The following is a 22,472-nucleotide window of genomic DNA, read 5'->3' as shown; positions in this document are numbered from 1 at the left end:
TGTTTCCGCCTATGGACCGGGTGTGACAGACTGGTATCAGAGCCAAGGTTATAGCGAACTAGGATTCAACCCTGAGTCTAGGCTATAACCCCTTAGATTCCCTCATGAAAACGTTTTTCATGCATGACAGGTTTTCAAAACTTGCATTACACGAGAGTGCACGTGTCTTCACGACACCTTTATCGCAACTAATGGTCTAATATAGGAATGACCAAAATAAGGGATAGAAAAAAAGACGATATTATCACTAATTAAACCTTAATCCTTTCAGCGATAGCCTTCCCGAACAATGATCCATATCATGGCCTAGCCATCACTGACTCCGACTCCGGCTCTGACTCTTAACACTGATAGCAGCAGTTTCCATATGAGCGACGTTGTTCCAATTCCTGATGATCCTATAGAGATCTCCGATGACGAGCCTACCGAGGTAATCAGGCTCGATGAGGACGACAAGGTAACTTATGACGACGACGACCTTGAGGAGATGGAGGAGCTGGCTGCAGTGCCCTCCGAGGAGATACGAGCCGCCGGGCTGAAAAGGTATGCCACGGACTCCGACGATGAGGTGCCCCGGACTATACATGAGGTAGGCGAGTCCTCACGCCCCCAAGGGCGCGCTACCTCCGATGATACGGAGGTCCCCGTACCACCGACCGCAGCAGCCGCCGAGGCTGAGAGAAAGGCCCTTGAGGAATGGCTCATGGATTGGGAGCAGAGGGTCGAGGTGTTTATGGAGAGCGTGAAAGGCAAGGCCTGTGAGACCAGTCTCCGCCTTGATAATCACTATGACTTGATCTCGGACGCAAGGATGAGAGTGCTAAAGTTGGAGCATATGGTAAGAGATGCATTGCACTTAGCTGATGTGGGAACGAGGCGGGCCGCTGCCGCCGAACGAAGGGTGATGAAATTGGAGAATGAGGTTAAGACAATTCAATCCTTTTTGGGAGACGTGTTTCCACCACCGATGCCATGAAGCGACTATAGACTAGTATTAGCGGGTAGTAATCATATGTATGGGAAGTAATATATTACGGACTACGACCCGATCTTTTGGCAAAACGCTTGTATGTTGTAGGAGTTTGTAGTAGACTTAAACATAAACTTATGTAATCAAATCTTTTGATGTAATGAAGTTATGTTTATGATATATGAGTATGAGTATACGATGTGGTATAATGAGATGTAATAATAAAATCTATGTATGCGAGTATATGATTAATAAGTATGACTATAAGCAAATATATGGGTGTGAATGTAATAAGTATCGAACCCTACAACTACTTACATACAAGCGTGATGCCAATACTAACCGATCCTTCTTATTCTCAACTTGAAGGAAAATGCCAAGGAGAAGGAACGACAGTTTACCTAATACACCTGCACAATTACAAGAAGTCATAGCGCAAGCGATAGCCGCCTACGAAGCCAGTAGGGGCGACTCAAGTCAAGAACGAAGGAATTCCGCAAACACTGAAAATGTAGCTCCAGAGACTGGCGGTGAGGAACGAGGATGTTCCTACAAAACTTTCATGACATGCAAACCGTGGTCCTTTAAGGGAACGGAAGGAGCCATAGGAGTTATCCGTTGGATCGAGAAGACAGAATCTGTGATAGCAATCAGTGGATGCACAGAAAAACAGAAAGTGTTGTACGTGACATGTATGTTTCAAGATGAAGCCCTATCGTGGTGGAATTTACAAGTACAAACCCTAGGCCGAGACGTGGCCTATGGTAAGACCTGGAAAAAGAGTTAAAGGAGATGATGGAAAAGAAATATTGCCCAAGGACTGAGATGCAGAAGTTGGAAAATGAGTTCTGGACGCTCACCATGAAGGGAGCCGACATCACAGCATATAACACGCGATTTCACGAGCTATGCCGAATAGTTCCTCATATGGCCACCACTGAAGAAAAGAGAGTTGAAAGGTACATCTGGGGATTAGCAACAGTTATCAGGGGACCAATCACGGCCACCAGGCCTGCGACCATGGCCGAGGCTGTTGAACTAGGGCTGAGTCTGACAGAAGATGCAGTACGAGCTGGCACCCTAGGAAAGCCAACTCAGAAGGAAGCAAGCCAACCATTCTCCCAACGCAGCAACAGCCGCCATAACAATCACAAGAGGAGCTGGGCCTCTCGTAATCAAGGGTCAAGTTCCAAAGAACCCCCTGTCAAGAAACAAGAAACTGTGAAAGTGTATGCCGCCCAGACTACGGATCAACCACGGAAGACGTATAGCGGGTCAAACCCGTGGTGTGACAAATGCAAGTATTATCATGTTGGTGACTGCTCAAGTATTGTGTGTAAGCATTGTCACAAGAGAGGGCATGTGGAAGCTAAGTGTAGAATTAAGAATGGTGCAGTAGTTGTGAAGCAAGAACCGGGGAAAACGACACGTCGAGCTTGTTATGGGTGCGGAAATACGGGTCATTTTATCAAGAACTGTCCGCAGATGAAGAATACAGCTCAAGCTAGGGCTTTTGTTATCGGGGCGAGTGAAGCTAAGGAAGACCCAAATGTCGTCACTGGTACGTTCCTACTTAACAACCACTATGCGTCTGTGTTATTTGATACTGGTGCGGATTTAAGTTTTATATCCACTGAATTTAAAGACCTACTTGGTTTAGCACCTAGTAAATTAGCAACGCCCTATACTATAGAATTAGCTAATGGCAAACAGTTACGATCAGAGGATATAGTGGAAAGTTGCGTACTAGTGATGGGAGAACATGAATTTAACGTAGATCTGTTGCCGATAGATTTAGGAAGTTTTGATGTCGTTTTAGGCATGGATTGGTTAGCAAAGAACCACGCTGAAGTTAATTGTTATGACAAGCAAATCCGCATACCCTTGGCAAGTGGTGAAACGCTGACTATTCAAGGAGAAAGACCTGGCACTGTGATGAAGTTAATTTCGTGTATGAAAGCACGAAAGTGCTTGCGAAAGAAGTGTCAAGCTTTCTTAGCCCACGTGGTGGAGAAGAAGGATGAAGAAAGGAAGATAGAAAGTATACATATAGTAAGAGATTTCCCCGATGTCTTTCCAGAAGATCTACCAGGGTTACCACCTCAAAGACAAGTGGAGTTTCGAATCGATCTAGTACCAGGAGCTGCACCAGTAGCGCGAGCACCTTATCGATTAGCTCCCTCGGAAATGCGAGAACTATCGAATCAATTACAGGAGCTACTAGACAAGGGTTTCATACGCCCGAGCTACTCACCTTGGGGAGCCCCGGTACTATTTGTCAAGAAGAAAGACGGTTCGTTCCGTATGTGTATTGATTACAGGGAACTTAACAAACTGACCATCAAAAATCGGTACCCTTTACCGAGGATTGATGATTTGTTTGACCAATTACAGGGATCTAGTTTCTATTCCAAGATAGATCTACGATCCGGGTACCATCAGCTGAAGATACACGAGGACGATGTACCAAAGACTGCGTTCCGAACGAGGTATGGTCATTATGAATTTCTAGTCATGCCTTTTGGGCTAACGAACGCACCTGCCGTGTTCATGGACTTAATGAATCGAGTGTGCAAACCTTACCTTGACAAGTTCGTGATAGTGTTTATAGATGACATATTAATTTATTCCCGAACCGAAGAAGAGCACGAGCAACACCTTCGATTGATTTTAGAATTGTTGAGAAAGGAGAAGTTGTATGCAAAGTTTTCAAAGTGTGATTTTTGGCTAAGAGAAGTACACTTTTTAGGCCATGTCGTCAACGAGAAGGGAATTCATGTTGACCCTTCAAAAGTAGAGGCCATTAAAAACTGGGAAGTGCCGAAGACGCCGACGGAAATACGACAATTTTTAGGTCTGGCAGGCTACTATCGACGGTTTATTGAAAATTTCTCGAAGATAGCACAACCCCTTACTGCGCTCACACAGAAAGATAAGTCGTTTAATTGGGGAGATAAACAAGAAAAGGCGTTCCAGTTGCTAAAACAGAAACTTTGCAGTGCACCTATTCTAGCCTTACCAGAAGGGATGGATGACTTCGTAGTTTATTGCGATGCTTCGCATCAAGGACTTGGTTGTGTCCTTATGCAAAGAAATCAAGTCATCGCGTATGCGTCACGACAACTCAAAGTGCACGAGAAAAATTACACCACTCACGATTTGGAATTGGGCGCAGTGGTGTTTGCACATAAGATATGGCGTCATTACTTATACGGCACCCATTGCACAATCTACACCGATCATAAAAGCCTACAACATATATTTGATCAAAAAGAATTAAACATGAGGCAACGACGGTGGGTTGAATTATTGAATGATTATGATTGTGTAATCAAGTACCACCCTGGAAAGGCGAACGTTGTAGCAGACGCTTTAAGCAGGAAAGAAAGGGTGAAGACATCACGTGTTAAAGTCTTAGGGCTAACTATAAGTACGAACCTCACCACCCTTATCCACGAAGCCCAACGAGAAGCTTTGAAACCTGATAATATCAAAGACGAGGGTCTCCGTGGTATGGTTGACAACTTAGAATCCAAAGAAGACGGTACCCTGTACTTTGCCAACCGAATATGGGTTCCTCTCAAGAGAGGATTACGTAAAAGAATACTTGATGAAGCCCACAAGACGAAGTATTCCGTGCACCCCGGTGCAGATAAAATGTATAAAGATGTAAAGGGATACTATTGGTGGCCTAATCTTAAGGGTGATATAGCAAATTATGTGGGAAAATGTTTAACTTGCGCAAAAGTCAAGGCGGAATATCAGAAACCATCCGGATTATTACAACAGCCCGAGATTCCCATGTGGAAATAGGAACAAATCTCGATGGATTTCATTACGAAGTTACCTAGGACTCTAGGTGGTTATGACACCATATGGGTGATAGTCGACCGGCTAACCAAATCCGCGCATTTCTTAGCTATCAAAGAAACGGATAAGATGGAGCGGTTAGCTAAACTATATATAAAAGAGATCGTGTCAAGACATGGAGTCCCAGTCTCGATTATTTCCGACCGCGACAGTCGATTTACGTCTCATTTTTGGAAGTCGTTACAAAAAGTTTTGGGCACGCGATTAGATATGAGTACCGCCTACCATCCCCAGACTGACGGCCAAAGCGAGCAAACTATACAAACATTGGAGGATATGCTAAGAGCGTGTGCAATTGATTTTGGTGGTAGCTGGGATGTTCACCTTCCTTTGGTGGAATTTTCATATAATAATAGCTACCACACGAGCATAAAGGCTGCACCGTTCGAAGCTTTGTATGGTCGTAAGTGTAGGTCGCCCTTGTGCTGGGCGGAAATAGGCGATAGACAAATGACGGGTCCCGAACTAATTCAAGAAACTACTGGCAAGATATTTCAAATAAAAGAACGACTGAAAACGGCCCGAGATCGACAGAAAAGTTATGCGGATGTGAGACGCAAGCCTTTGGAATTCCAAGTGGGAGATAAAGTTCTTTTAAAGGTCTCGCCATGGAAAGGAGTTCCGAGGTTTGGAAAGCGGGGCAAGCTCAGCCCAAGATATACCGGACCATTTGAGATCCTGGAAAGGATAGGTCCCGTGGCCTATAAGTTGAAGCTACCTGAAGAACTTAACGGGGTACATGACACATTCCATGTGTCGAACCTTAAAAAGTGTCTATCCGATGAATCTTTAATCGTACCCCTAGACGAAGTACATATTGACGAACAATTACATTTTGTTGAAGAACCGATAGCCGTTACCGACTGGAAAGAACAAAAACTACGAAGAAGTCGGATTAAATTAGTAAAGGTCCAATGGAAATCTAAAAGAGGACCCGAGTTTACCTGGGAAAGAGAAGATCAAATTCGAAAGAAGTACCCACACCTTTTCCCGGACCCAACTATAACGGATAACTAACAACAAATTTCGGGACGAAATTCTTCCAACAGGGGGAGAATGTGACACCCGGTAATTTTTCACACTCTAATGTATATATTTGATTTAAATTACGTATTATTTATATAATTTATATGAGGTATAAACCATAGTATACTTGAAATGTGAACGAGAACAGTCGTTATGCCTATAGGATCGTATAAAGAGCCGATGAGAACGGCTATATGATAAAGACAGCCCAGTAATAGTCAGAGGTGACAAACATATCAAGCTAAATATATACCTATGATCCAATATAAGGGGTAATGGTAAGACCATGCCCAGTAATGTCCTAATTCCCTAATTAGGACCAAAACGTCAAAAACGTTTAAATAATGGAATATAGTCGCCGAACCGGCCAAATCAATGATACATTATACAGTGAGACGACCAAGATATGAAACTATGAAGGAATTAAAGGTATACTAGTCAAAATAATATGAAGTTAATAATTTAAACAATCCATGAAGGATTACAATATGGAGCACTATTTAACCGAATATAACTCCGGGCTAAATTTAAATATACATCATACCGGGAACCGAAATAAATACCGGGTTCCATACCATCTATAATACCTTATAGGTGACCAAATAAATTAAGAGAAGCTCATAATACCCAAGTCCAATATAAATTCCATAACTTGTTTACTCGATGATCAACTCGTCCTAACGACTATCCACTTAAGACCCGAACCAAGATTGAACTTAGCACTACATTTGGACAACCAATATATTTATTAAATGACCATAATACCCTCCCTTTGCAGCCCAAAGCCGAACCCCAACCTTTTCTCTTTTCGATTTTAAACACAAGATCAAACACCACATGAAGCCACCATTTATGCATCCATACATACATATCATTATCTTCATGCTACATCATCATCACCAACATCATCATTATAGTAGTACTTGCAAGCCACCAAGCCTCCAAGAATCCTTCAAAAATCCGGCTCCCCATCCCAATCAAATAAACAATGAATTTGCACCATACTTTGACCAACTATTGACACTTGATTGATAAGGTAGCCACCCTTAATTCAAGGGATATTGTCCCCTCTTGCTTTCCATATTATATACCAAGGTTGTGGACAAAGAATTAACACATACAAACTTCAAAACACATTCCAAACTTCAACCTCTTCCCTCTCGGCCAAAGAACAGCAGCAGGCCACCAAACAGCCGCCTCTTTGCAACCTGTTTTCTCTATAATTCTACTCTTAACATCTTGAACCCTATATATCGTTGGAAAGCTAGAAGAAATGCTTAAACCGTGGTAGAAAGCCTTGAACGGATCTCTGCCCGGAAAACTTGGTAAGAAGCTTTGAACCTTCGAAGGTCACTGCTGGAAACTGCATTTTCCAGCAGTACCCCCTCTCTTCTTTTGTTCATATCTCACAAACCACTTGGTATTTTTGGGTGATTCTTGTTTAGGAATCCAAGGAAACTCGCAAGGATCACGAACCACCTTTTGAACATCCATTTCCGGCTTCATTTCAGCATTAGGTAAGCCGAAAACTAGAGTTGTAACAGTTTATGGTGGCTGGAAAAACACAGATTCTGTCCAGCCACGGTTTCATCATTTTACTTGACCCTAGTTCACCTATTTCATGTTATTTAAACATAATGTAGACCCTCAACATCGTGATTAACGTCAAGGAACTTGGATCTCGCCTTAAACCCGCTCAAGAACGCTCAAAAACCGACATTCCCAAGGTACTAATGCCATAAAATGTTTAGTAGAAAAACATGGACTAAGCCTAAGATACATATACATAACGAGGTGATGAATCATGAATATAAACTTGAAGTGTGTTAAAATGACATATAATGAAGGATAAATCATGTTAAGTAAAAGTTATAAAGGATTTATAAAGGTGTTAAAGGTGTTTAGGGAATATGGAAAATTAGTTAAGGGAATGAATAATTTTGATGATGATATAACACATAATTATAAAAGAATGAATAACGGTGATACAAAACGGATTCTTGAATGTGTATAAGTTAATAAGGAAGTTGATAACTTAAGCAAAACCGTGTCGGGTTATCATAAAAGTAAAAATAATAATAGTAATAATAATAGTGATAATAATAATAATAATGATAAAATATGAGTACTAGTAATAAAGATAAAAGTATAAATAAAAGTGCACATTAAACATAAGGTGCAACCCTTGCATCAAGTTTTGGAAATAAAAATAACGATGATTGTACGGGTAAAATACAAGGTACACGTATATTCCTATATACGCAAATGAAAATATAAATACCCATGTATAATGTTATAAAAACAAAGGATGTGTATAAGAGTTATAAAAGTAAAAGATAACTTTATGTTACGAAGACGAAAATACTAATAATACTTATCATATACATGAGGAAATGATATATACAATTAATACACATATATTCCTATATATGTGCCATACGTACAAATATAAAATACGGGTTTTTGTGATGGACATTGCGAGTAACTGGAAGGGTGGAGGTGCCGGTAGTCGGGACGTCCTGTCTAGGCTGGTAAACGAATATATCATAGATGGGCCCGTTACCTACCTGGGGACTAACGATGAGAGCTCCAAAACCTATTAGGCTAAAGCATGTCACGAACGTCATGATTACCAACGAATAATTTGTATCGAGCATTCCCTAATGCTCGGAGGATATATATATAAAGAGGATATAACGGATATACATAACAAGTATAAGACGTTGTCTAACGTCCGTATCGCTAATATATAAAAAGTATACATATATACCGTCACCTCATAAGTATGTATCGGGCTAAGTATTAATAGTAGTATGAATATTATGTACTGAAGTACGTACGTATAAGATATGATACAAGAACTCACCAAGTATAACGGAACTTTATTCCTCATTTAAGGTGAGTCTCACAGCCCCTATTTTCACTATTTTCACTATGTTTTAAACTGTTTTCGGGGCGAGGGACACGTGTTTAAATATGTTTTATCATGGTGTATATCTTGATTTACAATGTGCGTGTACATGAGATATTTGGCGTGCTCATGGTACATAAAGTCCCCGGTATATATTGTAACCATAAACTATAGGCAACTATAGCCGAGGAACTCTACGGGTAGTACTACTGGTCTGACCAACCCACTCGTAAGTGGTCGCGCCACTTTATAAGACGGGTGCTTAGTTTTCCGATTTATTTATTCCCTCGTGGACTCGTGGGATGTTATGTGGGGCTTTATGGTGTATATATATAGTCAAGGAATGGTTACGAACTCATGTATTCACGTTACACTGCAAGTCATGGATACTGCATTCATGACGTTATGAGAATCATATTATAAAGCATTTTATCGAGTCACAAAACTTGTGAACTCACTCAGTTTGTACTGATTAAATTATTTTACGTGTCTTTCAGGTATTTAGCTACGTGGAGAGGTCACGGTGTCTCACTACGGTTTTATGTTTAACTATGGAAATTTCATGTATGAGGATTTTATATTTTGGAGTTTTCATGGTTATATCTCCCTTCGGCAGGACATAACTGTGAAATCTCAATATGTTATATGTAAACTTTTTTTTTATGGATAATTTTGAAAAACTTATATTATGAATGAAATCCTCATGTATTTTATCATATAGTTGTTGCTTAACCGCGCTCTCGAAAAACCTTTCATGAGTCGCACACCGGTTGTTTCCGCCTATAGACCGGGTGTGACATGATCTGTGGCTGCACGCATGCATGGAGGCGGAGTGGTGATCCAAGGTCGCGTATGCATGGCGGCGGAGTGGTGATCCGGGGGCGCGCATGCACAGCGGCTGAAAGTTGAGCGCGCATGCATGGCGGAGAGTTGAGCGCGCAAGCATGGTAGAGGGTTGCGTGCACATGCGTAGCGCATGCGTGGTGGCGATGTATCGAACCGCGGTGGCGCATGCGTGATGGCGGTGTATCGAACCGCGGTGGCGCATGCGTGTGCTTGTTGAATATAAGGTATGCTTGCACATTGAAACTTGAACAAGGTTGTAAGGAAATTATTTTTACTTAATCCTTAACAGTTGTCATATTTCAAGTTATTTTGCGATATTCTGAATATGCTAACACGTGCCTTGGCATTTCATTATTCCTCTTTTGCGCGACGTTATCGTGCATTTATTATAGGGAATTATGAATGAGTTTTTTAGCCTTTACGTGTCATTATGTGTTACTCTGCCTATATCCATTATAATCTCTTGCGCTGCCCCGACCTGAGACCTTAACAACTATGCTTTGGCATGTGCTTTGCCTTAGTTGTGCTTAGGTATTTTTATGGTCCAGCTGCGCAATACGTAGGATAGATGCTATGAGTAATTTGAGCTAAGGCTCATATTATTGGGCTAAGGCCCTGACGTTTTAGAGTTAAAACTCGTCAACGCGTCTGAGCTTGAAGCTCGCGCATGTATGTTTTACTTCGTTTTATTTTTAGTTTGATGTCAATACAATGTTGTCATATTGCTCGAAATTAATAAAGGGAAGTGTGAAACATGTATGCAAAAGGTAATAGAACGCATATTAGTTTGGTGAGGGGAGTCCATATTCTTGGTAGAGGTCTGTTAGGCTCTCTGCCGCCTTCCTTCTTGTCACCTTCTCCGCGATTAAGAATGTCTTTTTGGGGTTGGGCGCGCATGCATGGCGGGAGTTGAGCGCGCATGCATGGCGGGAGTTGAGCGCGCATGCATGGCGAAGGGTTGCGTGCGCATGCATGGCGGGAGTTGAGCGCGCATGCATGGCGGAGAGTTGAGCGCGCATGCATGGCGAAGGGTTGAGCGCGCATGCATGGCGAAGGGTTGCGCGCGCATGCATGGCGAAGGGTTGCGCGCGCATGCATGGCGGGAATTGAGCGCGCATGCATGGCGTTGGAGTCTTCTACGTAAAACCAAAAGCATGGAGTCGTCTTTCGAACTCACATGGTGGTTTCCGCGGGCGCGCATGCATGGCTGCGGAGTGAGGATCCGCGGGCGCACGTGCATGGCGGCGGAATGGTGACCCGCTGGCGAGCATGCATGGCGAAGGGTTGCGCGCGCATGCATGGTAGCAGAATCTTGATCCTCCGCAGTGCCCTTGCATGGAAGCGGAGACTTGATCTCCGATGGCGCGTATGCATGGCAGCGGAATCTTGATCCTTGGTAGTGCACATGCATGGCGGCGGAGTGGTGACTCATGGGCGCACATGCATGGTGGCGAAGTCTTGATCTTCGGCACTGCGCATGCATGGAAGCGGAAACTTGATCTCCGGTGGCGCGCATGCATGGTAGCAGAATCTTGATCCTCCGCAGTGCCCTTGCATGGCGGCGGAGTGGTGACTCGCGGGCCCGCATGCATGGCGGTGAAGTCTTCTGCGCAAAACCAAAAGCATGACCGACATGGTGGTTTCCGCGGGCGCTCATGCACGGCGTCGGGAGTCTTGTTCGCTGGAGCGCACGTGATGACGAAGTACTGATCTGCGATGGCGCACGTGCGGCCATCACATTCTTCCGCGATGGCGATAGCGCAGTATATGATGTCTCTTCCATTCTAAAATCCAGATCTATAACCTAGATCTAGATCTGAAGCTCGGAGTGGAGAGAATTTAAAACCATCACAGATCCGGAGGCTTGACCGTCCGAATCAGGTAGTTTCTTTTTTGGATCTACAAATCTTTTTCAACTTCATTTTTGCACAGATCTAGAAGCATCTTTTAGATCTATGGATCTTTTTGAGCTTTAATAGAACAAGTCTTGAAGCATCTTTCTGTAAACTTCACAGATCTGGAATAATGGATGAATAGATCTGAGAACCGAGACGAAAATCGAAGGGTAGCTCGTTGCCGGTCCCACGGATGGCGCCAATGTAGAAACATGAAATGAATCTGACCTGATCCATGATGATGTTCCTCGGTCTTTGAGATGAACGAACCACGACTCGATCTTCTTCTCCGGTAGCTTGAGATCTGCAATGGTTTTTGGGGGTGTGGAGGTGACTGCTAAGAAATCTCGAGGATCTCTGTAAACAGACACAAAAATGGTTATGGTGGTGGCTCTTATTGAGAACAACAACAACAACAACCCTTAATAAGGAGGTGGAGACCTCCTTATATAGGGAGCCTCATAGCCACCATCATGGTACCCTAATGGGCCTAGCCCAGTTAGGGTTACCTCCACAAAACCCCATCAGCCCAATAATATTGTATTAGTCCATATAATAAAATAAGCCAAACATAATAAATTAATGTCGTAAGCCGGGTTTAGTACCATACCCCTACAATAACGTATTTGTCCCTTCATAACTCCAGGGAAAGTTTTATCACGTAACAAACACCTTTTTGTTAAATTTGTCAATTAAATTTTAGATGTTAAAAAAAGATAAATCCATAGATTATTTTTTTTCGTAGCTGCCCAAAAGCTTACAGAGCTAGACGATAAAAGGGTTCTGTTACCCAATCCATCTTTGTCGCCTATTTGCGGGGACGATCAATACAGAACCGAGAATAAGAGTTCTATGCAAATTTGGTTATGTAATCTGTATTGAATGTGCCCGCACATACACTAAATCATAACTTAATAGGAAGTTTTTCTTTACAGGAATGAGTCTTTTCACATCTTCAACCATGACATATGACATATTGATAGTCAAGTTTATTATTCCAAGATTGTGTAAGAAAGTTCGTATTTACGTAAGCTTTTTTATTATCCATTTTGAGGTTTGTGACATAGTTTACTCTCTTTTTTTCTTTAGTGTTATCAATTAATATGTAAATATAATTGAATGTTTGCATATGATTTCTCTCTACAATGTAGTCATTGCTAGTGCGGGTTGGGACTTTGGGTAACGTGTAATTTCAAAGTATGCATGCGTTGACGTCAGACTTGACGGCCGACACTATTTTTAGATATAGCAAATTACTAAAATTACTATTTTTTTATATACAAAATAACTAAAATAGAAGTTTGTAATAGGTTTTAGTCCTTGCTAGTGCGGGTTGGGACCTCGGGTAACATGTAACTTCAAAGTATGCATGGGTAACATGTAATTTCAAAGTATGCATGCGTTGACTTGACGGCCGACACTATTTTTAGATATAGCAAATACTAAAATTACTTCATACAAAATAACTAAAATATAAGTACTTAGGGTCCCTATATAGGGACATTGGTTTTTAATATGGGTTTTCTAGGGACGTCAAACACCCCTTTATACGCCCTCGTATAGGGCTATAGGGGGGGGATACATCACCTGTATGCGTCTCGTAGAGGCCTATACGAGGCCATATACGTCCCTTATAGCCCTATACGGGGCGTATAGGGGGTGTCTCTTGTAGGACCTCTATAATACTTTTAACTTTCATCCGTTAGCTGATACCAATCCTAACTTTTAATTTGTTGCCTACCATTCTCAACCTTTAACATATTTTCATGTATCACTCTCCATCTAATGGAACACAAACCTCGTTAGGGTTCAAATTAGTTGAGGGTGTGAAAAAGAAATTTAATTTGTTTAACATATACCCAAATTTGCCTTCACCATCCACTTAAGCACCGCATGCCACCACTGGCTTCAAATACGCCTCACTGGCTCACTTAGCCTTCAAGTACAACTTCGCTCTCCCTCACCATAATCGACGACTCCCTTGACACCCTCCGACTACTCTCTCTCTCTCTCTCTCTCTCTCTGAAGAAACCGTGCATCGTTGCATAGGCTTTGGCATGGAAACCCTAGCTGAAATTCTTCTCGCCGGATAATCGGTTCTAGGATCACCATCGATATAGCCTCCGTTAAATCCTTCTCCCCTCCATCCCCCCCCCCCCCCTCATTTCGTGATATATGTGTGCTTGTTAGTTTGTTTCAAAAATGACGAAAAGATGAAGTGTAGTGGTTTTGAAAGAATGGTTGAAAGATGTTGCAGGTGGGTTGGTGTTGATGACTCAGAGGTGTGGTGGTGGTGGTGGTCTGATAACCGACGATGGAGTGGTGGTGCTTGATCTAGTGTGGAAGTGGAGGCAAATTTGGGTATATGTTAAACAAATTAAATTTCTTTTTCACCCCTCAACTCATTTGAATACCATTTTTTGTCCAAAAAACTTAATATGTTAGTGTTCCGTTAGATGGGGAATGGTATAATAAATACGGTAAAAATTGGGGATCGTGGGCAATGTCGTAAAAGTAGGTCTGCATGGCCGAGTACTTCACGAGTACTCGCTACAAGGTACCGCGCCGAGGAGAGTTCTTTAACTCCGCCTAATTCATAAGAATTGATCAAATGTGGTAAACGTCAAAAATCACATATAGTTGGGCAGTTTTGGCCAATTTTGACTTATAACTTAAAACACAATTCATATTTCTATAATACTAAAAAAAGAATAACACTTTTTTATTATAAATATTAGTATACTAATGATATTTGACATATATATAATATCTAAAAATTAATTTTCTTTATATTTACCATTTCCGAGTACTCCCAGTGTATTTCGAGTACACTCAACTCCCCGGTCGACCGTTTAAGGTCCGCCTAGCGACTTTTACAACCTTGGTCGTGGGTAACAAATGAAAGTTTGGAGTGTTACCAGCCAACAGATGAAAGTTAAGAGTATTAAAAACCAATATCCCTAGATTTAATATATTTTGGGTGACTTGGTCTATTTTTGTATTAGTAGTTTGAAATAGTTCTTAATCACCTCAAAAGGGGTGTAAAGAAGACCATTTATGCTCGAATTAAGCTCATTGAGAGCTCAAATTTTAAAGAAACAACTCGCTCGCGAGTGTTCTTTAAACTTGAGTTCAGTTGGTTTATTATATTTTCTGGCAGTTTTATATATAAATATTTGTATACATGTATTACTTAGTTATTTTATTATTATTATATAAAATAATAGTAACTGAAAAAAAATATGCGTGCATACATAGAAGTGCACAGAAAACCCAAACCCGGAACTGAACTAGAAAAAAAATACCCGAACTCATACCCGACCCTACCCGTAGGGTACAGATAAGGTATGCATTTCAGTACCAAAACCCATACTAGGAACCAGACCCGATTTATACTCAGTAATACCCGAAAACCGGAACCAGTTCCATACCAGGAACCGGGTTTCTCCAATGCCCGAAACCGAGTTTTTCAAATACCCAATCTATACCCGAAATTACCCGAAAATACCCCTAAAAGTGCGACTCCTTAAAAAAATTTCAATCTACACCCGAAAAATACCCGGAAAAAAGCCAGAAAAATCTGGGGTTATTTTCAATATCCGGAAATAGGGTATTCAAATACCCGGTTTTGGAATACTCGGTTCTATACCTAACCCGAACCCGATGCATAGAGTATTGATTTTAGAGACAATACTCAGACCCGAACCCAACCTGAGTATTGCCAATGCCCGATTTTCCAATACGCGAACGCGATTTCATACCTGAAACCGGGTATTTATAAAACACGATTTGTGCATCTCTATGTATACATATGCAATTTAAAATTTATATTATATTGTTACTTTATTGATAGGTGAAGCTAAACTGCTAAAGGTTTGGTTTTCTTTTAAACGAGCTTGTTTTTTTTGTTTGGGATTCAAGTTTTTAGTTAGCTGATATCGAATGGCTGACTTACATTCCTATACCACTGTACTTGACATTTTAATATATTTATTTGTTGATGTATTTATGACATATTGCTGGTAGTTGGAGGTTAGACCAATACATTTTTAATACCGTACAACGCGATTTTGGTATTTAATTTGTTGAATCTTCACTATAACAGTTGATGGGGTACATGTATACATCTCATAAATTTTCTAAAATAAGAAATGCCACGTGTATATTGTTTCCTTTTATTAGAAATTGCGGCCATGGTATTTTTAGTTTGATTGAGAACGATTTGTGATGGGATATTGGGTTGGTTTACACCGTGATTAATGGGTATGAGGTACAGAGTTACGAAAACAATTTCTAGGTAGTAGAGATAAAAAAAACTAATTAGTCGTTTTTTGCAATAAGTTTGTTTAACAGTGTTGATCTGGTTAAAGTAATTCTAAATAGTTTCATTAACCAATCTAAACATACTGACCCCAAAGGAACCTGAGAAAGAGCTCAATTTTCGTTCTGCTTTAGACCTATAAAAGGCCGAGTTAGCTTGATTATTTATATCTTTTTCTAACAAATTTGATAAGATGCTTTCCTATAATTAAAGTCTAGCTTCATCGTAAAAGCTCTTGCTTTCAACAAAACATATCAAACGTGCCTATATTGAAATGGGAAAATGTTACGTATAAGCAGTTGAGCAAATATCTAAATACGCTATCGGGGTGTAATCCATGATTTAATGGAAGCTTACCGTCCATTGAATCTGGTTATTTGAGTTTAATATGTTTTTAAACTAAATGTGATTTCTAGCAGGATTTGAATTATAATTTAAGAAAACAAAGGCTCAAATTGGAAAACCCGAATTCGGTTCGTACTCAGGTTGATTACAAAACCAGATTATGATTAAAAAAACAAATGAAATTAAATCATAAATAAAAATATATATATTTTCAATAAATTTTTATATGTTGATTTTTAGACATAACATGATTTTCTATGAGAACGGGGAAAATAAAAAAATAATTTATGTTTCATGCTTAAAAAGTTTTGAAATATAAGGGTTATGAATGTAATGTATTATGTATTCTCTCTTTTGATATTTAAAAAATGATATTACTTATAGAATCTACATGTATGAAAATTATACGTATGTTATATTTCTTACACACAAACTATAGTCTATATGTAAATGTTTAAAACGAAGAAGAAAAATATTCTAATAAATTAGTTTAACGGTTTTTTATGTATATGACAGAGAAATTTATATTCAGAAATAAAGTTTCAAATAATATGCATTATTGAAAAAGAAAAATACTACACATGGGATGCTCAGAGGGTGTGCGATCCGCACCATCGACCGGGGCACAAGCTTTTTTTATATATATTACATATATATGTTTTCTGGTGTTAAAATAAGTTTATTTGCAATGGTTATGAGATAATTACATACTTAGAATGGTTTCTGCTTATAATAAATCGGCCGATAAAAGTTTTATCCATGTGCATTAGAGAATAAAAAATTTTCGTTAAGGCCTACGAACCTTTATATTTTAACTCGACTGAGGTATTTAAATTCTCAGAGACGGCCTTATTACTACACAAAGTATTATTTTCATTTACGCTATAGTTTGGTGTTACAAATTGTGGTTTAATTGGAATTAAAATGGTAAACAATCAAGTTGCAATGGTAGACCGGCTGACCAGCCTGTGATCTATCTTTGGACCCAAAAGTAGCATTCACAGGGAGTTCAATGGATCTTTCATTGTGGTCACATGTTAAAAATATAATAATCCATATCCCATCACCTACGTACCCTTTTTTATTAAAAATAGAAAGATGTAGCTGGCTTATTTGACCATGTTTCAACGGATTTCCTGTTCAAAGCTGATCCTCGGTTATACGATTGAGAACCGGTTATATAACTAGTCTTGTCTGGGGTGAGCATTTTGTCCCAAATACTCATACTCGTATATGTACACATACATGTACCTGTACCGATTTAGCTTATACGGCACGGGTATTAGTACTTATTTTTGTTGAATTTTTGTACAGGTACAATAGGGATAAACATTTTGTCCCAAATACCCGTAATCTTTAAGGCATTGCTTTGTTGCTTCTAAGATTTTTTTAGAATTAAGAACTTTGATAACCATTTTAAACGAAAAAAAACCTCTTAAAAATATAAAACAAAAGAAAACAAAAAATATAAAAAGGTAAAAAACCAAAATTTTTTATTTTTCAACCCGGTTTCATAAAAAACAAATAAAAAGTTAAAAAAATATCGCTTTTGCAAACTTATACATATATGTATAATACTTAATTTTTAGTTTTATACATGTTATTCTTTATATGCATATATACAATTAAGATAAATGATAATATACATATGTGAACATTATTTAAATCGAGATTAAATAAAAATATACACATGTGTATAACTAGTTTTTTTTTATGAAACGCGATAAAAATAAAAAGTAATTGTTTTTTTTTAACTTTTTAAAGATTTTGTTTTTTTTGTTTTATATTTTTAAGAGGTTTTTTGTTTAAAAAAAATGGTTCTCAATTTAAAAAGTTCTCTTAGGATCTTCATCCTATATATATATATATATTCATTTACATTTTCAATAATTGTTACTTAATCGTGTTTCTATTTACATTATCAAATATGTTCCATTCACACGAATGGCTATATGTGGTCCTATCAAGAGTTACAAGCAGACATGGATTAAAGATTTCGATTTTTTAATAAGCAGGGTTCTTTGACCAATACAATCACAAAAGTAGTGTATAAGGAAATTTTTACTTACTTGTAATATATTTGCGTAATGTTTGTTTTGTATTTCACTTAAATTTAATGTACATTGTAATTGTATTAATAATATATGATAATTTTTTTTGTTAATTGTATTTCTTTTAATGGTTAAAATTGAAAATTTTAATAAATTATCCGTGTAATACATGAGCCTCAAACTAGTATAATAATTATCCATATCCCATCACCTACGTACCATTTTTTCATTAAAAAATAGAAAGATGTAGCTAGCTTATTTGACCATGTTTCAACGGATTTCCTGTTCAAAGCTGATGATATCATAGTCAATTCGAAACTCGGTTATACAATTGAGAATTGGTTATATAACTAGTCTTGTTAGGGATGAGCATTTTGTCCCAAATACCCGTACCCGTATACGTACCTGTACCGATTTAGCTTATATGGTATGAGTATCGGTACTCATTTTTGTTGAATTTTGGTACAGGTTCAATCGGGTACAAGTACGGGTACATTTGGTATTTTGTACATGTTTGGAGTATTTAAAGGTTTAATTGAGATTTTTCATATTTGATATATAAAATAAATTCTCCAACCACGTTATTATTGAATAAGTACTAAACGTTTCTTCAAAATTAAATAATATAACATCCAAGACTCGAACCGACAAACAAATCACTTAAAAGTCGGCGACTGAATTAGGGTTCTTCAACGACCAATTTGGTACCTGTACTAATTTGGTACCCATCACGTACCTGTGAAAGTACCAATACTAGGACTAATTCAGGTTGTGTGTTACTCGTACCGGTACCGGTTTCAAGATCGTCGAATATTTGGAAATAAAAAAGCAGAGTGGTACAAAAATGGGTTAATGAAATATCCGTACCATACCGAAAAATTTGGTACGAGTATTGGTACGTGTTTTTATTGATTTTTGTTACGAGTACAATCGGGTGCAGGTACAGGTACAGATGCAGGTACGGTCTCACGCTCATCCCTAAGTCTTGTTGAGTCCTTTTGAACTATCCGGTTGAACTAACAAATATGGCCATGTGGTTAAATAGGTTTCAAATATATATATATATGGGAGGGATATTTTGAAAACTTAATAAGTTGTAAGAACTTTAAGAACTCAATTTTGAACCACACATTTAATTAAATGAGTTAAAATATATGGCTGAGATTAAATTTGATTAAAAAATAAATCAGGAGAGAGAATAAAAATTTTTGTTAATTACACAAGTTTAAACTTTAGTTACACATGTGTAAAATGTAGATTCGGTGTGTAAAAAATTACGGTAATTTTTTGTACATTACTTAAACTTTCGTATTACACGTGTAAAAAAAATCAAAAAAAAAAGTTGTTATGTTGAGTTCTTTCAAGTTCTTAAAACTCAAAACGGTTCTCAAAAGAAATCAATCATATATATATATATATATATATATATATACTAGTAGTGAACCCGCGCGATGCGGCGGAGCCGATAATTTACAACACGGTTTTTCTATTGTACGTGTAACACTTCGTAATTGCAATGGGTTTTTCTGTAGGATAAGCGATGTGGATTTGGTTGCACAACCTAACGAAAAGCCATATACAGTTGAGAACATTTGAAATGCTACAAGTATCCTTGGAATGAAGTGCCAAACAAGTTATCCAAGGCTTATTCGGTGTCATATTTACTGACTACAGCATCAATGATGATTATTCATTTGTCAATTTACACTTTGCAAAATCAATTTCTTTCAAAGTTAAGCATCATCAATATTTCTTCCCAATTGAGGTATATTTTTATGATAGCATATATAAAAATATATTCTTATCTACCATTACATAAAAGTTTATAGATTAAAAATTTTACCTCTTTGGGAAACTTTAAATGAATTCTCCTCACAAAGTATATTATCAAGATTAAATATATATACATCAATAAATATATGTAGTTACAATATCCAATATTCTTAGAATATTCATATGAATGTATTTTCAAAAAGAAAATTAATATAACTTACAGTCAGGTTTCCAGGGTTACAATCACCATTGGCTCCTAATCATAAATATTTAATTATTAAAAACATTCTAACTTCTAATGGCAAATGTAATATGAGGATAAAAATCGGGCCCAAATACACTGATTAATAAATGATAACTTAAATAAATGATAACTTACAGGTTGTTGATATATAGGCCCCAATTAGCATCTTCATCAATGTAATATGGAAGAAGTGAAACACCAAACAAATAAAGAGATTGGTGGATCAACACATTAAAACACCCCTCTCCACACACAATAGTGAACCACCTGGTTCTTGCAATATCTGCTACATGAGCAATATCCAGGCGTGCATTCTGTGTTGGCCAACACATTGAAACACCTCTCTTCACATGTAAACTCAGTTTTGGCAGGATCAACTTTTCTTTCACAGATAACAAACAGGCCAACATGCAAGCTGCTACCCACAACGATAAAAACAGACAAACAGCACCAAAAAACTTACATTACAAACCACTACTACAAGAATCTCACCCAATCCTCCCAGAATAATGATAACCTACTTTCATGTGTTGACTTTGATTGCACTTTATCAGCCTCAAGAATATTCGTATACCAATTATGAAAACAATTAAAACAAAAATTGTTACCGTTCAAAAGCAAGGTATAATGATTATTCAATATCACAAAATTGCATTTATAACACTTGAAAAGCTCACCTATCCTTAAAAAATAGTATTGCAGATCCAACTTGATATGTTAAAAGGGGGACATGATGCATCCGAAGAATGGCAACCAATCTACTCAACAGGTCCATAGAAAGAGCATTGTCTGACAAAAGACAGTTAAACATTAAAATTCACAGAAAGATAAAAAATTAACCATAATAACAAAATTTTCCTGAAGTAGATTCAAGTGTTTAATACCACCTAAACTAATTTGTAAAATTCATTGGAATATTATTTTATTTAGGGGTGCAAACGAGCCGAGCTGCTCGCGAGCTACTCGAGATCGGCTCGTTAAAAAGCTCGAACGAGCCGAGCTTAACCGAGCCCGAGCCCGAGCCTGAGCTCAAGACTAAAAGTAACCTCATTTAATAAACGAGCCCGAGCCCGAGCTTCACTTATCGAGCTCGAGCCGGCTCGCGAGCCTAAACGAACCTGCAATTTATATAATTTTTTAAAATATATATTTAATAATTATTAATATATATATATATATCAGGTTATAAATATAAATAAAATTAAGTAAATAATATATATTATTTTATACAAAAAATTATAATCGAAAAAATATATAAAAATAATTATATTATTTAATAAGTAACTTATAAAAGCTAAACGAGCCGAGCCCGAGCCGAGCTCGAGTTTGAAAAATCTACTCACGAGCCGAGCTCGAGCTTTGGAAATAGAGCTCGAAACGAGCCGAGCTCGAGCTCGAGCTCTATGTAAGTTAAACAAGCCGAGCTCGAGCCTGGTCGAGCTCGGGCTCGGCTCGGCTTGGCTTGTTTGCACCCCTAATTTTATTAAATAGTTTCTGTAGTTTATTTTAACAGAACAATCATAATATGTGAAATTCAAAATCTTAGACAAATAAATAAGGATACATTTGTAATTGTGTATATATCCTTTCAAAAGTTCAAACTTTTACATATAATTTAGAAATTGCATAACATGGTTAAAGAGAACTTTACCTTAAACTTTGCCTAAACACTTTCACTGGATGTTTGGTCCAACACTGGTCTGCTTCAACAACCTGGAAACAAAATTACCAAAAACGATAATGAGAAACACCATCTAAATGAAAGTTTAAAGTAGAAACATTAAAAAAAAGGTTGGTGTTAAAAGAAATTGACAAAAGGCTTGAAGGTTAAAATAATATTAACTCAAACAATTTAAAATGATTATATATACAAGCATGGATAAAAATAACTTTAATATGAACTCACTTTCAATTCAAACTCTGTAATTGAGGTTGGATCACACATTTATGCTAAAAGTGATTCCACCCTTAGTCCTGGTATAAATAAAAATAATAATTTAGATGCTTAAAATAAAATTTGATACATGATTGAACACATTTAATGTTATAACTTACCTCTGAAGCCTTTGGAGTCTGGAATTAATTGACTTGATTTAGATGATAATCCCACTTCAGACTCTTGAAAAAGCATGTGGGACAGTAGATGGTTGAGTATAACCAGAATCCATAATATAATCTCCTCAAGAGTTAAATTCCAAACGAAGATATGGCACAAGCAAA

The 22,472-nt window shown here is 38.1% G+C and overlaps 1 long non-coding RNA gene across 1 annotated transcript in view; it reads left to right on the top strand.

Annotated features, from left to right (window-relative positions):
* Positions 1 to 12,602, top strand: part of LOC143623371 (uncharacterized) — a 31,082-nt gene extending 18,480 nt beyond the window's left edge. The window contains exon 3 of the long non-coding RNA XR_013151876.1: positions 12,454 to 12,602. This is a non-coding gene — a long non-coding RNA (uncharacterized LOC143623371). The remainder of the gene's footprint in view (positions 1 to 12,453) is intronic.
* Positions 12,603 to 22,472: the final 9,870 nt, after the last annotated feature.

Source organism: Bidens hawaiensis, unplaced genomic scaffold (assembly GCF_021521415.1).
Source record: "Bidens hawaiensis isolate Kalapana, Puna unplaced genomic scaffold, B.hawaiensis_p1.1 tig00003430_1, whole genome shotgun sequence".
NCBI classification, from domain to species: Eukaryota; Viridiplantae; Streptophyta; class Magnoliopsida; order Asterales; family Asteraceae; genus Bidens; species Bidens hawaiensis.
This window is presented reverse-complemented; position numbering and strand designations above follow the sequence as displayed.